The sequence below is a fragment of the Hylobates moloch genome, unplaced genomic scaffold, assembly GCF_009828535.3.
Source record: "Hylobates moloch isolate HMO894 unplaced genomic scaffold, HMol_V3 SCAFFOLD_10, whole genome shotgun sequence".
Lineage (NCBI taxonomy): Eukaryota > Metazoa > Chordata > Mammalia > Primates > Hylobatidae > Hylobates > Hylobates moloch.
In genome coordinates, this window is record NW_026652285.1 from 38,379,594 (window position 1) to 38,399,451 (window position 19,858).

Here is a 19,858-nt window from a genome sequence, read left to right on the forward strand (position 1 = left end):
TAGCAGTATAAAAATAGACTAATACACTTACCCAAGAACGCAATATATGTGACAGCTCTAGGGAGACAGCCCAGGTCTGCCTGATACAAACCCATAGATAAAGCTAGTAGACAACACTACAAGAAGTCACCAAATGGCCAGCTATGATCTAAAATAAGAAAGTCTAGGAAAAGTGAAAGAATAATGTCAAGGTATATACTTTTGTACAATTTGACATTCCTAATGACAGGGTCAAGCAAGCTAACAGAGGCATCTGTATTAAAGAGCAATGGGACAGTAACAATTGACCAGTCTATATACAGTGACATATGCCTACTCATTAACATACATAACTTAGTCCTTAATTATACTTCTATTTTTGTTTATTAGAGATCATTGCCTCAGTAAGGAAGGAAATCATTGTCAAGACTAATGCTAGTAACCCTTGAAATAAGTTAATGTCATTTCATGTTGGAAAATACTATTCATTTGAATTGAAATAAACGTTTAAAACCATAGGAAGTTGATATGATTTGGATTTGTGTCCCTGACCAAATCTCATGCCAAACTGTAATCCCCAGTGTTGGAGGAGGGGTCCGTGGGCAGATGATTGGCTCATGGGGGCAGGTTTCCCCCTTGCTGTTCTCATAACAGTGAGTTCTCATGAGATCTGTTTAAAAATGTGTGCACCTCTCCCTTCACTCTTCCTCCTGCTCTAGCCATGTAGGATGTGCCTGCTTCCCCACTGCCTTCTGTCATGATTGTAAGTTTCCTGAGGCCTCCCCAGCCATGTGGAACTGTGAGTCAATTAAAATTCTTTTCTTTATAAATTACCCAGTTTCAGGTATTTCTTTATAGCAGTGTGAGAACAAACTAATACAGAAGTATTAGAAGAAAATGAGCATCAATTAAACATTTATTACAACATCTAAATAAGTGTCTAAGGTTATCATTATACCTTTGAGAAGAATATGAAGAGTAAAAAATAATTATATCATTCATTCATTCAAAAACCTTTCACAGAGCATCCTCTGAATATAAAATATTTTATAAATTATTTTATTTAATCTTCATAATAATATTATAAGGTAGATGTTAGTATCTCCTTCTTATAAATAAAGAAACAAAGCCTTAAAGACTTTAAGCAATGTGCCTGTGGTCACACAGCTGGGAAGTGGCACATCTGGCCTTACACTGAGGCTTGTCTGGCTCCAGAGCCTATGTTGTATGAGTGTTTCCTGGTAAGGTAACATTCACGTGAAGTCTAGTGAGAGCAGGTAAAACAATCCCTAAGCAATCTGCATACACCATCCCTCCTCTTCCTCCCAAGGACAATCTATGGGGAAACTCATGGGCAGAATGTCACACTATATGGCAGAGTATCAGCTTAAAAGGTCAATAAACTTCACAGTAAAGCATTCTGCTCATCCATGGAAAATAAATTGCTCATATTTCTGCTTAGTAAACAAAAGAAAGCTAATTTATGACCTTCACATTTTGGGTAAATTTTCTCAGAACCTAAAAGTTAATAATATATAAATCATAGCAGTCTGACCAGTTATCATGTTTTCTAAAAATAGTTTTTAAATGATGTTAACAAGAAATGAGAGCTTTAAGTACTAAGGGAAACCAAATAAATATGAATCAAATGAAGGAAATACAAAGAAGTCAAACTAAGGTGGTGAGGATACAAATGAGTTATGCTATGAGGAGAATATCTAAGAATAAAGGGTGCTGCCATAAAAACCCAAAGAATGAGCCAGCCTGCAAAGGCTAGAAGCAATCAATTATTAGTATGATGTAAGAAAGACTGACTAGGAGAAAATTGAGAAGGAACCCTTAGAATGGATTCTCAGGAAAGATTGCTCTGACTATTAAACTGTGAGTTTTTAGAACAATCTATTTACCACAGGAAGCTGTGAAACTGCCATCATTTAGGACAAACAGGGATTAGACTCTCAGAACCACTAAAAGCAAGTGCTAGCAGATACATTAGTGGAAAATGAAGAGTCACCTTCTTATTGCTTACTCCTTTCTATACAACTTACAAAGTCTTCTTTGTCCTTGGCTGAAAGTTCACATGTTTGTTAAAAGACGCATATTTTTACCTAGTTGACTGATTTATACTCCTTTTGAACTCCAGAGTTTCTGCAGGACTTGCTTAACTCTCTCTAAATGTCATGAAGTGTCACAGGTGTTGAGCTTGTGATTGTGACAGAGACTTTTTATGAAAACATACTCTCATTATGGAAAAATCAGAATATACAGACAAATAATTCAATATTACCAATATCATAACCACAGAAGGATATAGTAACATTTCAGTGAACAAACTTTCAAATATTTCACACGTGTGTGTATTAATATAGATTTGTGTTTATGAAGATTATCATTATACTGTACTGACTCTTCCATAATTTGCTTAAATTAACACATGAAAATTATCACCAACATAATTAAATTGTTTTCTAAGTATTTTTTTTTTAATTTTATTATATTTTAAGTTCCAGGGTACATGTGTAAGACATCCAGGTTTGTTGCATAGGTAAATGTGTGCCATGGTGGTTTGCTGCACCTATCAACCCACGACCTAGATATTAAGCGCAGCATGCATTAGCTATTTTTCTTGATGCTCTTCCCCACTCCGCCCTCCCCCAACAGTCTTCAGTGTGTGTTGTTCCCCTCCCTATATCCATATATTCTCATTGTTAAGCTCCCACTTATAAGTGGGAATATGCGGTGTTTGGCTTTCTGTTTCTGTGTTAGATTGCTGAGGATAATGGCTTCCAGCTCCATCCATGTGCCTGTAAAGGACCTGATCTCATTCCTTTCTGTGGCTGCATAGTATTCCATGGTGTTGTATGTACCACATTTTCTTTATCCTGTCTATTATTGGTCGGCATTTGGGTTGATTCCATGTCTTTGCTATTGTAGATAGTGCTGCAACAAACATACACGTGCATGCATCTTTGTAATAGAATCATTTATATTGCTTTGGGTGTATACTCCGTAATGGGATTGCTAAGTCAAATGGTATTTGCTGTTCTAAATCTTTGAGGGATCGCCTCACTGTCTTCTACAATGGTTGAACTAATTTACCTTCCCAACAGTGTAAAAGTGTTCTTATTTCTCTGCAGTCTTGCCAGCATCTGTTGTTTCTTGACTTTTTAATAATTACCATTCTGACTGGTGTGATATGGTATCTCATTGTGGTTTTGATTTGCATTTCTCTAATGATCAGTGATGTTGAGCTTTGTTTATATGTTTGTTGACTGCATGTATGTCTTCTTTTATCTGTTCATGTCCTTTGTCCACTTTTTAATGGGGTTGATTTTTTTCTTGTAAATTTCTTTAAGTTCCTTGTAGATTCTGGATATTAAACCTTTGTCAAATGGATAGATTGCAAAAGTTTTCTCCCATTCTGTAGTTTGTCTATTCACTGATGATAGTTTCTTTTGCTGTGCAGAAGCTCTTTAGTTTAATTAGATCCCATTTGTCAATATTTGCATTTGTTGCAATTGCTTTTTGCAATTTCATTATAAAATCTTCCATGCCTATGTCCCCAGTGGTATTGCTAGTTTTCTTTCTAGGGTTTTCATAGTTTTGGATTTTACATTTAAGTCTTTAATCTGCATACATAGTACAGATATATAACTATAAATTATCTATTGCTGGACACTAGACAGTTTCTAATTTCTTACTATTATATATAATGCCACAATGTCTACTTTTGTACCTAAGTTTTTGTCGTAGCTTTAATCACTTCTTTAAGAGAAATTCTGGAATTGTTGGGTCAAAGAGTTTGCATATTTAACTAATTATTTAAGAAACCTGAAAATAGAATGTACCTTTCTGCAGAAAGGAGTACATTGTAGCGTCTGGAGTCAAGAACCATGGGCTGATTCTATGTGGCTCACTTTCCTATCTGTAATATGGAATTTATAAAATTACCTCATACAATCATGGTGATTATTTAATACATGAAAATATGTAAAATACTTAGAATAGTACCTATCAGAGATGAAACTCTCACAAATGTTTATTTTATTCTTCTTCTTATTGTTATTGCCATGATTATTTCCAAATAACATTATCATCAAAAGTCCTTTACCTTCAACTAGATGACAATATCATCACAAAAATAGTTATTACTATTACATTTGAAATTTAGTAGAAGGGTGAAGTGGATCATGCCTGTAATCCCAGCACCATGGGAGAATAAATCAGGTAGATTGTTTGAGTCCAGGAGTTTGAGGCCAGTCTGGGCAACCTGGCAAAACCCTGTCTCTACTAAAAATAAAAAAAACCTTGTCTCAAAAAAATAGTCATTGCTATTTTAATTTTTATTTGTTTGATTAATAGTAAGGTAGGATGTTTCTAATATGTTCATTGGCCATTTTTTTTCTTTTTCTTTTCTTTTCTTTTTTTTTTTTTTTTGAGACAGAGTCTTGCTCTGTTGCCAGGCTGAAGTGCAATGGCTCGATCTCAGCTCACTGCAACCTCTGCCTCCCGGGTTCAAGTGATTCTCCTGCCTCAGCCTCCCCAGTAACTGGGAGTACAGGTGCGTGGCACCATGCCCAGCTAATTTTTGTATTTTTAGTAGAGACGGGGTTTCACCATGTTGGCCAGGATGGTCTCGATCTCTTGACCTTGTGATCCACCCAGCTCGGCCTCCCAAAGTGCTGGGATTACAGGCATGAGCCACCACACCCGGCCTCATTGGCTATTTTTATGTTTCTTCTGTGCCTTTTCTGGTTATAGTCCCTGTGGTTTACTTTGCTGCCGCAGGTATTTTTCTCTTTGCTTACTGATCTGTAATGAGGCTACTTCTTTCCTGTCTAATAGGACAACCTTTTGCATAATTTCAAGCCAATGTCTATAGCTTTAAATAATTTCTAAAATAAAAATACTCATACATTTCCTCTTGCATTTTCCCACTGAGTGCTATTCTCAGAGACAAAATGTTTATACACTAGGACACTTTTTACAATTTTATATACCATTCCCCAAATGTGTTTTTCCATCTCTTTAATTTTCATTTGAATTCTAATACCTTTCAGCTCTTTGGCTTAGTGAGTTCTTTTTGATAGCTTATATTGCTATGACTTAAGTTCAAAATATTGACCTTTTATTGGCCTCTAGCCAAAAAAAGAAAGAAAGTTCATCTATATAAAAAAGCTTCATATTATTGACACTACTCTTGAAGTCTTTACTCCCTTGGGCTAAATAGGCCAAATGCTTTGCTTTTTCCTCATTACACTAACTTCCCAAGTCTTTAATGACTCATAATACAGCATATAATTTAAGGAAATAATCTTTACAATCAGATATGTACTCAAATTCTAGCTCTACTCAATGAATTTGTGTAAGTCACTTAATATCTCAGCATCATTTTTTCTTACACATAAAATGGAAATAATAATATATATCTCAAAGGAGCAGTAGGAAGGTTACATGAGATAAAGTGTGTGGCAGTTTGGGTGCTTAATAAATGAGTAATAATTTTATGTTTAATCATTATCATTGTTCTTCAATGAACATTTATATAGTTATATGATTATGTAGTTATCAGGTATCTAACAGAAATCTTGGAGCCATCATTAGATTCTTCTTCTTTAGCATTCCCTCCCTTCACATCTAATCTGTCATCAAGTCCTATCAAGTTAACACCTAAATATGCTTCACATGCATCCACGCAGCTCCATCCCTAATGCCAATACACTCACCCAGATCCTCATCATGACTTCTTTGACTTCTCAGACGGATTAGCACTTTCAAAGTCCATTTTCAATAAAGAGTATGAGACTCTGTCCACTTCCTCCCGCCTCCTCAGAACAAAGTCATGGATTCCGTTATCTTCTTCCAGTTTTGTTCCTTCTCCAGCCTCAGTTCTACCAGGTGTCAGGACTCCATGGGGGCTTGATGGAGCAGCCCTCAGCCTTGAGTGAGGCCACGGAAACTTTGCCCCACTGCTTCTTACCTCACAGGGGTGGTTTTCAGGGATTCTTTGGGACAGAAAAAAAAAAGTCAATTTTCGAGAACTGCTGTCCAAAGGCTATTTCTAGGTCATAAATGTAAGTATGGCACTGGTAAACTACAATGCTTTCCACAGTTGCTCATTTCTTAAAAGAAAAGTCACAATTATTGAGCATGAAAGTCAAGGTCTTTAAAAATGTACACTCACTCTATCCCTGCAGCCTCATCCTTGTCGTACTTTCCTGCATCAATCGCCCTTTTGAAATATTTTGTACTATAATCACAAACATTTTTGCCATTTCCAGAATATTCTGTGGGCATTTGCTCAAAAGAATATTAGGATCTTTGCTCAAAATATTCTGCCTAAAGTACCATTTAATCATTGATTCATTCAAGATGAATGGAAGAAAAACTGACACCTACTAAGCTTTAAGTAAATTCCAAGTACGTTTAAAAATTAAATAATCCTGTGAAGTAAATATTGTTCTTACTATTTTACAATGGAAAAAATTATGTTTTTGCCCAAGTTCACACATGTAAACTACAGAGCTGGGATTTTATTTCTTTCCCATACTTCAAAATATTTATTAGATTCCTACTCTCTTTACTATAGTGGAATATTATGGACATAAAGATGAATTAAAAGCAGATTTTTATATAAAAAATCAGCCTTGTAGGACAGCAGCTCAGAAATCCCTTATTCATGAAGACATTCATGTTTTCATAAGGACTGTTAGGGGCATAGTCACATTCTGCTGATTAACTAACAAACCATGGCTGCTCCATTTCCTGACATGGTTTCTCTCTTCGCACTTCCCTGCCTGGTGTGGCACTTTCAGAATCTTTAAGAAACTTCTCAATTTAAATAGAAAAGTAGCATCCTTACTGCTTTAAGCAGCTTAAGAAAAGACTTCAGAAAAAAATTAGAGGGTTGAAATTCATGGCCAAAATAGGACACATATATATAGTCAGTATCATTGAGAATTAATTGAAAGGCCATTATTTTCTGTTCTACGCTTGAGGAATCTAATGTAGATAAATGGCAGACTATGTAAATAGGAGAAATAACAGAAATGGAATTCAAGCACTTGAAATCTTAGTCTGTCATTTTTCCATCAAATTTTATTGTGTCCCTTGTCATAAAATTATAAAACTAATTATAGTGGTAGATGATAGATAGATAGATAGATAGATAGATAGATAGATAGATAATAGAGATAAAGACAGATGCTTTTGTATTTTTTATAATTAAAAAACTTAAAGCACTAAAAAAAACTATCCCAGACCCTTGCATAAACATGACTGCAATTTAGGTGAATGTTTCTACTTATAACTTTTGAAATGTAAAACTCTAGGGCCCTGAGATTTCCAATGGGTCCTGAGCCAACTTTTGCAAGCCACTAGTGTAGCAGAGGGAATACTAGATTGAAAAACAGAGTAACTAATTTAACTAGCTGTCTGACAGGTGACAGTCATTTCAACTTTTTTATTAGTTTTCTCATCTTAAAAATTAATAGTAATAACATGTGCATCTTGAAAAATTGGTAGAATAAAATAAAGCATATCAAAAAATTTATAAAAAATGAAGCACCATCAAAATTTCTGATATCATTTTTATAGTGCTTGTTTTATAATCAGAGTTACATGGATTATGAAACTAAACATTAGAATGATAATTTAGATTAGAACTAGAAAGGGCTGTAACACTACAATCTCAGTCTTCAATTTAGGACACTGAAGTTCAGAATAGCTAAATGACTTCCCTAATATCATATAGTCATTGCTTAAAATGTTACATAAGTGTATGTTCTATTTCGTTATAAACACTGCCATTTATTTAAACAACCATTCTTATTAATATCTGTACTTTAATAAAGAAAAGTATGAGTGATAAGGATAGGAAGTAGGTATAGTTATATTAGAATATCAGTATACATTTTTTAAAATGCACTGAATTAACTGTGTCTATATTATCTACATATCAAGAAACTCTATCTTTAAAAAGAATGAATTGATTGGATTTAGAGAATGTGTTAGTCCATTCTTGCACTGCTATAAATAAATACTTGAGGCCGGGTAATTTATAAAGAAAAGATGATTAACTGGCTCACAATTATGCAGGGTGTACAATACTGCTCCAGCAACTGCTCCTGGTGCAGGCCTCAGGAAGCTTTCAATAATGAAGGAAGATGAAGAGGTAGTAGTTATGTCATATGGTTAGATTGGTAGCATGAGAGACAACAGGGATATCCCCCTCTGTTAAATAAACAGATTTAACATGAACTAATTGAGTGAGAGAGAACTCACCTATCACCAAGGGGATGGTGTTAAGTCATGGGGCATCTGGTCTCATAAAACAACCACCTTCCAACAGGCCCCAATTCCAACACTGAGAATAACATTTCAACAGGAGATTTAGTGGGGACACACATCCAAATCATATTGGAGGAGTAAATGTGTTTGTAGAGATAGAGACATAGATTTAGATATCTAGATCAAAATACATAACTAGATTTATTGGTTTCATGTACCAAGAAAGAGAAGCATAGAATAAGTAATTTTTCTAGGATGAATCACATAAATAATAAATATCAGGGACATGACTAGAGACTGGATTTTTCTAACTCAAAACCCTTTCTTTTAATCCTTAAAATAAATAGTACTATATACTGATGAAATATTCTAGGTTATTCTCTATATAATATTAACTAATCATGGTTAATTAACAAGGAGTTCCAATTCTATTGAAACTTAAATAGGAGAATTATTTAGAAGTTGAGAAAAGATGCTGCAACTTCAGTTAGTTTTAAGGATGAGTAAGATACTGCAAGGTGGACAAAGAATACAAGAACACTCAAGTAAGAGAAAATTTCAGTGGCAATGTCATGATGAATGAGAGGCCAAGACATTTCTAGAGGTTAAAACAGTCCAATGTGCTAACTTTGAATTTAGTGAAACTTTACCTATTAAATATTCTTCATCTACTTCCTTGAGGTGTAAAATTAGTTTGTTTATTTGAAATCTTTCATTTTCTTTCATGTAGGCATTTATAGCTATAAACTTCCCTCTTAGTTCTGCAGTGCTCTATCCCATAAGCTTGGGTAAACTGTATCACATTTTTATTTGTCTCAAGATTTTATTTCCATTTTAATTTCTTCTTTGGCCCCTGGTTTGTTCAGGAGTGTGCTGTTTAGTTTTTACATATTTGTGAATTTTCCAATTTTCTTTATCTAAATGATTTCTAGTTTTATATCATTGTGATCAGAAAAGATACTTAATGTGATTTCAATGTTCTTCAATTTTTCAAGAATTGTTTTGTGGCTTAATATTATCAAACTCAAAGAACGTTCTTGTGCACTTAAGAAGTGTATATGTTCTGCTGCTGTTGGATGGGGTGTTTTGTATATATGTGTTAAATCCATTTGGCTATAATGTTCAAATCCACTGCTTATTTATTTTCTTTCTGTATATTCTGTTTATTATTAAAAGTGGGGATTTTGAGGTCTCCTATTATCATTGTATGGGAGTTCATATCTCCTTTCAGTTCTTTTATTGTTTGCTTTATATGTTTAGGTGCTCTGATGTTTGGTGCATATATATTTACCATTTTTATATCTTCTTGATGAACTGACTCCTTTATCACTATATAGTAGCCTTCTTTTTCTCTTGTGACTAGTTTTTGTTTGCTTGTTTGTTTTGAAACAGAGTCTCACTCCATCACCCAGGTTGGAGTGCAGTGGCACGATCTTTTTTTTTTTTTTTTTTTTTTTTTTTTTTTGAGACGGAGTCTCGCTCTGTCGTCCAGGCTGGAGTGCAGTGGCGCAGTCTCGGCTCACTGCAAGCTCCGCCTCCCAGGTTCACGCCATTCTCCTGCCTCAGCCTCTCCGAGTAGCTGGGACTACAGGCGCCTGCCACCACGCCCGGCTAATTTTTTGTATTTTTAGTAGAGACGGGGTTTCACTGTGGTCTCGATATCCTGACCTCATGATCCGCCCACCTCGGCCTCCCAAAGTGCTGGGATTACAAGCGTGAGCCACCGCGCCCGGCCGGTGGCACGATCTTGACTCACTGCAACCTTTGTCTCCTGGGTTCAAGTGACTCTTGTGCCTCAGCCCCCCAAGTAGCTGGGATTTACAGGCATGTGCTAGCATGCCCAGCTAATTTTTGTATTTTCAGAAGGGACAGGGTCTCATCATGTTGGCCAGGCTGGTCTCAAACTACTGACCTCAAGTGATCTACCTGCCTTGACCTCCCAAAATGCTGAGATTACAGACATGAGTCTTGTGGCTAATTTTCACTTAAAATATACTTTCTCTGATATAGGTATAGGTACTCCTGGTCTCTTTTGGTTACCATTTGCATGGAATTTCTTTCTCTATGCTTTTCGCTTTCAGCTTATCTGTGTCCATAAAACTAAAGTGAGTCTCTTGTAAGCAGCAAATCACTATGCTTTAAAAATTTATTCAGCCACTCTATGTCTTTTCATTGGGGAATTTAATCCACTTATTTAAAGTTTTTTTGTTATACTTTAAGTTTTAGGGTACATATGCACAATGTGTAGGTTTGTTACATATGTATACATGTGCCACGTTGGAGTGCTGCATCCATTAACTCGTCATTTAGCATTAGGTATATCTCCTAATGCTGTCCCTCCCCCCTCCCCCCACCCCACAACAGTCCCCGGAGTGTGATGTTCGCCTTCGTGTGTCCATGTATTCTCATTGTTCAATTCTCACCTATGAGTGAGAACATGCGGTGTTTGGTTTTTTGTCCTTGCGATAGTTTACTGAGAATGATGATTTCCAGTTTCATCCATGTCCCTACAAAGGACATGAACTCATCATTTTTTATGGCTGCATAGTATTCCATGGTGTATATGTGCCACATTTTCTTAATCCAGTCTATCGTTGTTGGACATTTGGGTTGGGTCCAAGTCTTTGCTATTGTGAATAGTGCCGCAATAAACATACGTGTGCATGTGTCTTTGTAGCAGCATGATTTATAGTCCTTTGGGTATATACCCAGTAATGGGATGGCTGGGTCAAATGGTATTTCTAGTTCTAGATCCCCGAGGAATTGCCACACTGACTTCCACAATGGTTGAACTAGTTTACAGTCCCACCAACAGTGTAAAAGTGTTCCTATTTCTCCACATCCTCTCCAGCACCTGTTGTTTCCTGACCTTTTAATGATGGCCATTCTAACTGGTGTGAGATGGTATCTAATTATGGTTTTGATTTGCATTTCTCTGATGGCCAGTGATGATGAGCATTTTTTCATGTGTTTTATAAGTAAGAGCATGCTATAGCCATTTTGTTAATTTATTTCTGACTCATGTAGTTTCTTTGTTCTTATATTCTTCTCTTACAGGCTTTCTTTGTAGTTGGATGACTTTATGCAGTGGTATACTTTGATTTATTTCTCTTAATCTTTTGAGTATCTACTACATGTTTTTCCTCTGTGTTTACTATAAGGCTTATATAAAATATATCTCATAGCATTCTAGTTTAAGCTTATAACAACTTAACTTTCATTGCATACAAAAACTCAATAATTTTACTTCCCACTTCCTCATATTTTAAGTTATCAATTTTAAAAATTACATCTTTTTATATTATGTATCTTATAACAAATTATTGCAGTTACAGTTATTTTAATACATTTATATTTTAACTTTTATAGAGTTGAAAATGATTTACACATCAATATTACATTATTAGAGGGTTCTGACTTGACTATATTTTTATTTTTACTGCTGAGTTTTGTACAGTCATATGTTTTTATGTTGTTAATTAGCATTGTCTCATTTCAGGTTGAAAAAAAATCTCTTTAGAATTTCCCATAAGGTTCGATATTTAGAATATCATAGTGGTGATGAACTTCTTCAGATTTCATTTGTTTTTTAAAGTCTTCATTTGTCCTTCATTACTAAGGAAAGTTTTTTTAGGTATAGTATGCTCAGTTGGCAGTTTTATTATTTCAATACCCTGAATATATAATCTCACTCTCTACTAGCAAAGTTAGCAGACAAAAGGATATAATAAAAATTAAAGTAGAAATAAAAGAAATAGAGAATAGAATAAAAATCAACAAAGCTAAAAGCTGATTTTATGAAAGATAACCTAGGAAATACCATTCCAGACATAGGACCTGGCAAAGATTTCGCAATGAAGATGCCTAGAGCAATTGCAAAAAAATAAAAATAGACAAATTGGACCTAAGTACACTAAAGAGCTTCTGCACAACAAAACCAAATATCAACAGAGTGAATAGATCACCTACAGAATCTACAGAATGGGAGAAAATATTTGCAGATGGTGAATTCAATAAAGGCTCGATATTTAGAATCTATAAGGAACTTAAACAAATTTGTGAGAAAAAAAAACCCCATTAAAAAGTGGGCAAATGACATAAACAAAAGCTCCTCAAAAGAAGACATACATGCAGCCAACAAGCATATGAAAAAATGCTCAACATTTCTAATTAGAGAAATACAAGTTAAAACTACAAAAAGGTGCCATCTCACATGAGTCGGAATGACTATTATTAAAAAGTCAAAAAATAAGAGATGCTGTTGAGCTTGTGGAGAAAAGAAAACACTTATACACTGCTGGTGGGAATGTAAATTAGTTCAGCTATTGTGGAAAGCAGTTTGGCAGTTCCTCAAATAATTTAAAACAGAATTGCCGTTTGACCTAGCAATCCCACTGTTGGGTATACACCCAAAGGAATATAAATCATTCTACCATACAGACATATGCTCTCATATATTCATCACACCACCATTCATAATAGCAAATACATAGAATCAACCTAAATACCCATCAACAGTTACCTGGATAAAGAAAATGTGGTACATATATGCCATGGAATACTATGCAGCCTCACAAAAGAATGAGATTATGTCCTTTGCAGCAACATGGATGAGGCATTATCCTAAACAAACCAACACAGGAACAGAAAACCAAATACCACGTGTTCTCACTTATAAGTGGGAGCTAAACAAAACAGACACTGGGGCCTACTTGAGGGTAAAGTCTGGGAGAAGGGTGAGGATCGAAAAACCACTATGCTTATTTCCTAGTTGACAAAATAATCTGTGCACCAGATCCCCACAACACATAATTTACCTATATGACAAAACTACACATGCACCCCTCAAGCAAAAATAAAAGTTAAAAAAATAAAATTTAAAAATAAATGCAAAAAAAATTGGTAAGACTTTAGATAAACTATCCAAGGAAAAGAGAGAGAATGCACATAAATAAAATTATGAATGAAATAATATCCATCATCACTAATACCACAGAAATGCAAGGGACTGAAAGGGATTACTATGAACAAATTATAAACCAAAAAATTGAATAACCCAGAAGAAATATACATCCCTAGAAACATACAATCTACAAAGATTGAATCATGAAGAAATAAAGAATCTAAATAGACAAATAACAAGTAAGGATTGAATCAATAATAAATTTTACCAAGAAGATGGTTGCCAGGAGCTAGGGTATTAGAGGAGGCAGGGGATACATTGATCAAAGGGAACAGATATCAGTTACAAGATAAATAAGATTTGGGGATCTAACATACAGCATGGTGACTATAGTTAATACCATATTGTATACTTAAAATTTGCTAGGAGAGTAGATATTCAATGTTCTCACTACACACACACACACACACACACACACACACACAATAACTAGGTGAAGTGATGGATGTGTTAACTAACTTTGTGGTAATAATTTCACTATATAGATGTGGTGTATCAAATTAAAAAAACAGTCTAGTGGGTACAGTGGAGACTAGAAGCATAGGGGAATAAAAGATCTAGGAGGAGAGGAACTGTGTGTGTTTTGTCCAACCAAATATTACTATTGACTAACAGAATGACAAACAACAAAACTGATAGATAAATGAGCGAAGTGGAGAGGAGGAAATGTAGAGCTACATTAAGAAAGATCCTGAATTCCACGCTAAAGATTTCAGAAATAATTTATATTTTGCTGACCAATCTGAAGCTTTTAAAGAGATCTGTGACAAGGTCAGGCTTGTATTTCAAATAAATCATCTGGTGGCAGAGAATAAAATTGAGAGAATTAGATATAGAGACAGCAAATCAAAAACATGTCTGCAATCAATTAGAAAAAGAGAGGGAATGACAACCTGCTAGACACTTGGTGATGTGTTTAACCAATTTTCAGAAAGAAATTTTTGAGAAAGGCAAGAAGAGTACTGGTTCTATTGAATTAGAAGTGCCCACAATACCACAATACATTTTGATAGCACATTCTACAAAATGCATACCTATAAGTTAAAGTAACCTGTTACTTATAGAGTAAACCTTACAGAGAAACCTTTAGGCCAAACTTAAAACATGTAAGGAGGCATCATTAGGCTAAACTTGATTTAACACTCCCCTTTCATTTATTGCTTTAAAACATTATCTTTCATCCTGATTCTTGAACCATTTGCAAGAATTACACTATTTTAAATAATTCATTTATTCCCCATTGATTATAGAATAAATTCCAAATATCTTTACATGGCATTTAAAGCTCAAACTACTTCACCAGTTTCTTGTCTCACCATATCTTGATTCAGACTGAGTATTCTTACATCATTTCTTCTTCTGGGTGGATGGTTTTGATAATATTTTATAAGGGTCCTCAGAAGATTCTACATGATAAAGCACCACTCATCTTGGTAATGAACCTGATAATGTGTATTTATAGTGGCTTTTTTTCTCTCCCTGTTTTGCTATCCTCATCCCTTACTCTTAATGCTTAGAATCAATCCCCAAAGTACCTGCACACAAGTTTTAGTCTCAGGCTCTGATTTTGGTGGATCTCAAACTAAGACATACTGGCTAAATTTTGCTCATCCTTTAAGACTCTTCTTAGGTATAATTACAAAAAATATTTCCTTCCTCCTTCTTTCTCTCTCTCCCATTTGACTGGTGCTCCTCCCCAATGCCACCTATCAACATCACCCCCTGTGATAATTATTTGCAAGCCTTTTTGAGAACTGAGTCTGTGTCAGAATCATCTTTGTATCTATAATACCTAGGTATTATAGTGAATAATGTGATACCTAGATGGTCATAATAATATATTCCATATCAATTTTAAATAAAATAATTTATTATGTGGTTAATCAATATGGTTACTGCTTTTCATTTGTCTTCTGCTAACATTTTGGGAAGAAAAATCTATTCTCTACTAACTCTTTTCCCATATTTCATGCTCAATTTTAGAATATTAATATCTGGTTTCCACTCTCACCATTCATATGTAACTGGCTTCTCAAAATTTAGAACTGTATTTTAATTGCTAAATCAAGTGACTCCTTATCAGTGTTCTTCTTTATCAGTCTCTCTGGAGGGCCTGACACTGTTGACTACTTCCTTTTTCTGGAAACTTAGTTTCCAGGATATAACTGTCTTCTATTCCTGTTTCCTCTTTGATTATTCTTTCTCACTTTCCTTTATTATCTATCATCGTTTCCCTCTATATTCCTATTGAATTATATTTTTCCTGTATTTCTGCCTTTGACTTCTTCTCTGCTAGCTCTGTGCATTTTCTCAGGTGTTCAAATAAGGCAAACACCAACCCATCCAGCTGTTTATGTACCTCACTTCCGTTTTCTGTGCATCACTTTCCTTTTTCTGTCAATAAATCTTCTTCCATCATGTAGCTGTGCTGGAGTTTCAGACTGTACTCTGGCTCAGGAGGCTGCTGGATTCACGAATCAGTCATTGCTAAATTAAATTCCTTTAAATTTAATTTACCTAAAGTTTTCATTTTATCAGGAGAAGAAAATAACTATTTGAAAGGTGAGATTTCTGCTTCAGGAAATGTTGTACTAGGTCAGTGGCTCTGAAATGGAAACAATTTTGCCTCCTAAGGGATATTTGGCAATTATTACACGCATTTTGGTCACAACTGGGAAGGGGAGGGTGCTACTGAAACCAGTGGGTAGAGAATAAGGATGCTGCTATATATTCAATGTTCAGAACAGCCTACCACAACAAATAATTATCAAGCTCTCAAAGTTAATAGTACCAAGGTGGAAAGCCACCGCTTGGGTGTTTTGGCCCAGTTAAAGGATATGCACATACACATACACATACACATACACATACACATACACATACACATCACATACACATACACATACACATACACATACACATACACATACACATACACAAAGCTTGAAGGCATTGGAGAAATAAAAAGTAGTAAAGAGTCATCAAGATCAAGCACAGAAGAAAACTTAGGCTAAGGATTTTTATTGTGATGGTGTTGAAATAAACTTGTTGAGAACATACGTCTTAATGCGACTTAGTTTTAGTTTTTCAACCCATGAAATGTATTCTAAATGTATTTATGCTTTCTGTGAACTTCCTCAGCAGTGACTTGTAGTTTTCAGTGAAGAGATCCTTTTTGTTTTTTAAAAATATATATTCCTGAGTATTTTTAGTTTTATGATGCTCTTACAAATGATTTTTAAAGTTCGTCTTCCAAATGTTGTTAGTAGTATGCAAATAAAATTGACTTTGTATTGACTTTATTAAATTCGCATTAATTCTAGAATTACAAACCTTTAAATCTAATTTCTCCAGTGGATTTTAAAAATAATCTTATTTTTGGACAATTGAAGGCATCCTATTCAACCCTATAATTATTATTCACTCTGACTGACTAGTTATTTTCAGACATTTTTAAAGGAAAAAAACCTGCGTTCAAATGAAATTTCGACTGGTAACCCAAAACAGGTATCTGATAAATACACACACACACACACACACACACACACAAACACATATGCATGTATTATATACACGTATGTATATATTATACACATACATGTATATATTACATGTATATATACACACACACCCTGACATTAGAGATGAGGTCTCACTATGTTGCCCAAGTTGGTCTCAAACTCCTAGACTCAAGTGATAATCCTGTCTCGGCTTCCTAAGGTTCTGGGATTACAGGTGTGAGCCACTGCACCCAGCCTGGGTGACTTTGAATATAGGCAAAACACGGAGTAGTAATCAAAGATAGTTGATAATTCCAGGAATACAAATTTCATATTAAAGTCATGAAAGGAGAAAAAAATAAGGAGGGAACACACAAACACAAAACTTCTATCCCTAGAAAGATAGAAGTAGTAGAAGTTTTCTGAATTAATTTGTAAACTTTTTTTTTTTTTTTTTTTTTTTTTGAGACGGAGTCTTGCTCTGTCGCCCAGGCTGGAGTGCAGTGGCGCAATCTCGGCTCACTGCAAGCTCTGCCTCCCGGGTTCACGCCATTCTCCTGCCTCAGCCTCTCCGAGTAGCTGGGACTACAGGCGCCCGCCACCACGCCCGGCTAATTTTTTTTTTTTTTTTTTGTATTTTTAGTCGAGACGGGGTTTCACTGTGGTCTCGATCTCCTGACCTCGTGATCCACCCGCCTCGGCCTCCCAAAGTGCTGGGATTACAAGTGTGAGCCACCGTGCCCGGCCAATTTGTAAACTTTTAATCCTTGTTCAAATTTATACTATGATGTGACCTTAGCCAAGCACCTGAAACTCCCAACCCTAAATTGGTTTATTTGTAAAATGAGCTTCTTTGAGGTTATGTAAGTAAAACACTTACTATTCTGTCTGGCAGTCAGTAACAACTTAATTAAGGGTTTCTTAAAAAAGAAATTTTTTTTCCTTTAATTCAGCATTATTCTACACTAGGTTACTTTGCCACAACTTTAGATGTTAATGGTGACCTTGTGTACATTGGATTTTTAGAAATTATGGCGCAATAGCAAAAGCATTCATGCCATATAAAAAATCTATTTCAGGTAGATTAAAAACCAAAATGTGAAAGGCAAAACCATAAAGCTTTTAGAAGATTATATGGAAGGATATATTAATGTCCTTTACAGGAAAGGATTTCTTAAAACAAAAAAAAAGTAGTAACTATGAAGAAAAAGATGAATAAATTCAACGCTGTTAAAATTATAGCCATAATTTTTTCTTCTTCAAAAGACACCATTTAAAAAGAAAAGCAAAAAGCCATAGAACAGAAGAAGCAATTTGCAACACGTACAGCTGATGAAGGACTTTTATCCAGATTTTATATGAAGAAAACTTTGAAAAAGTCAGACATCCCAATAAAAAAATGTTTAAGACTTAAAACAGGCTTTTAAGGCTTAATACAGGCTCTATTTTGCCATAGAGGAAGTCAAAGTACCAATAAATATGTATAAAGGTGCTAAACTTCAGTACTTATTACTAAATAATAGCACTTTTCTTAATATTAAAATGTATTATCAAGGATATAGAGCTACAAGAATTCTATATGGCTGGAGGGATTGTATTAATACATTGATATCACCTCTTTGGTAATCCATATTCCATAATCTAGAAATGTTGACAGTGTATTCCTTTTGATTCAGAAATTTCACCCCTGCACATAGTTCATAGAGATAAAAACAGTGATTTGCAATAAGTAAAAGAGTGTTTAAAAAGCAATTTTTCAGTGGTGGTGCATGCTTGTAGTTCTAGGTACTCAGGAGGCTAAGGCAGGAGGATTGCTTGAGCCCAGGAGTTTCAGGCTTCATTGAGCCATGATTGCACCACTGCACTCCAGCTTGAGTTACAGAGTGAGAGCCTGACTCTAAAAAAGTATATATATGTAATATATTGCATACAATACATATATAACATATAATATAATAATATATATCATATATAGTTTTATATATATATATATATATATGCAATTGCTCATACTTGTCAAACACTGGGAACAATCCATGGAAAATACATTGGAGGTATGTGAATAAAGAAGACCATATATACAGCAACATTAGGGTTTCTAGAATACATCATTTTGAACAAAAAATAAATAAAAACGATTACAGAGTGAGTTTACATAATGTTCTAAAAAAGGCAAAATGAAACTATGTTGTTTAAAAATATATACGTAGGTAACAAAACTATAAAGGAGATCAAGATAATCTTTATAAATGAGTCAGAATAGTGGCTGCCTTGAGGGTAATTGGGAAAGGCATTTTGATTTTCAAGGTTTGTCAGTCAGGATCTAAAGAGCTATACCAGAGGAGTAATTATAGATATGTAGGCAGAATTCTGAAGAATACCGTTGGGTTGAGGGAGAGTAGTTATGGAAGGACGGACTTGGAAAGGAGTACCCCTTCTCAAGACTGGGTTCATCGTTGGAGAAGGTGTAGTTGCATCCCACAAGATAGTAAGCTTACTACGTTTTCCAAGCCAAAGTTAGTCCACAATCACTGGACAACCCCTCGGAGTGCAGTGAGGCCAACACTGGCTCATAAATGCAAAGAGGGAGTCCAGGAACCACCATGTTCAGAATCCTCTCATCATCAGGGTGGCACATGTTTACAAACCACACAGTAGGAGCAGGCAGCCAAAGTCTTCTTGGCCTTTGGAATCAGAAGCCCCTTCCTCCCACAAAGTTCTTCCAGTGCCCTCTACTGACATCGCTTAATATTGTGCTTGCAGGAAAGAAAAAAATGCTTAAAACTTCCTTGTGGCAGAGCAGATAAAACAGGGTGGGTTTGATTGAAGGTGTGAGGAAATTAACTGATAATTGGCACAGAAAAGGGACAGAGGAAGACCTCCGGGAATGGTCTAGTACTTCATCTGTGTGACAGTAACAACAAAAGGGTTCTCATTACATCTATTATTAAACTGCAAAGTAATATTTATGCACATATACTATATGTCATAATAAGATGTTGATTTTTAACAGTTATATCACGTGAGTCCCAAATTTCTTAAAAAATGGAAAAAATAAATAAAAAACAAGGTAATATAGGGAAAATTGTTTTGAATGAATGAAAAATGTATAATCCAATATAAGGAA

The 19,858-nt window shown here is 35.0% G+C and overlaps 1 long non-coding RNA gene across 1 annotated transcript in view; it reads left to right on the forward strand.

Moving 5' to 3' along the window:
- LOC131384346 (uncharacterized) overlaps positions 1-19,858 on the forward strand; it is a 78,792-nt gene that overhangs the window by 18,269 nt on the left and 40,665 nt on the right. The gene's annotated exons all lie outside the window — the stretch shown is intronic.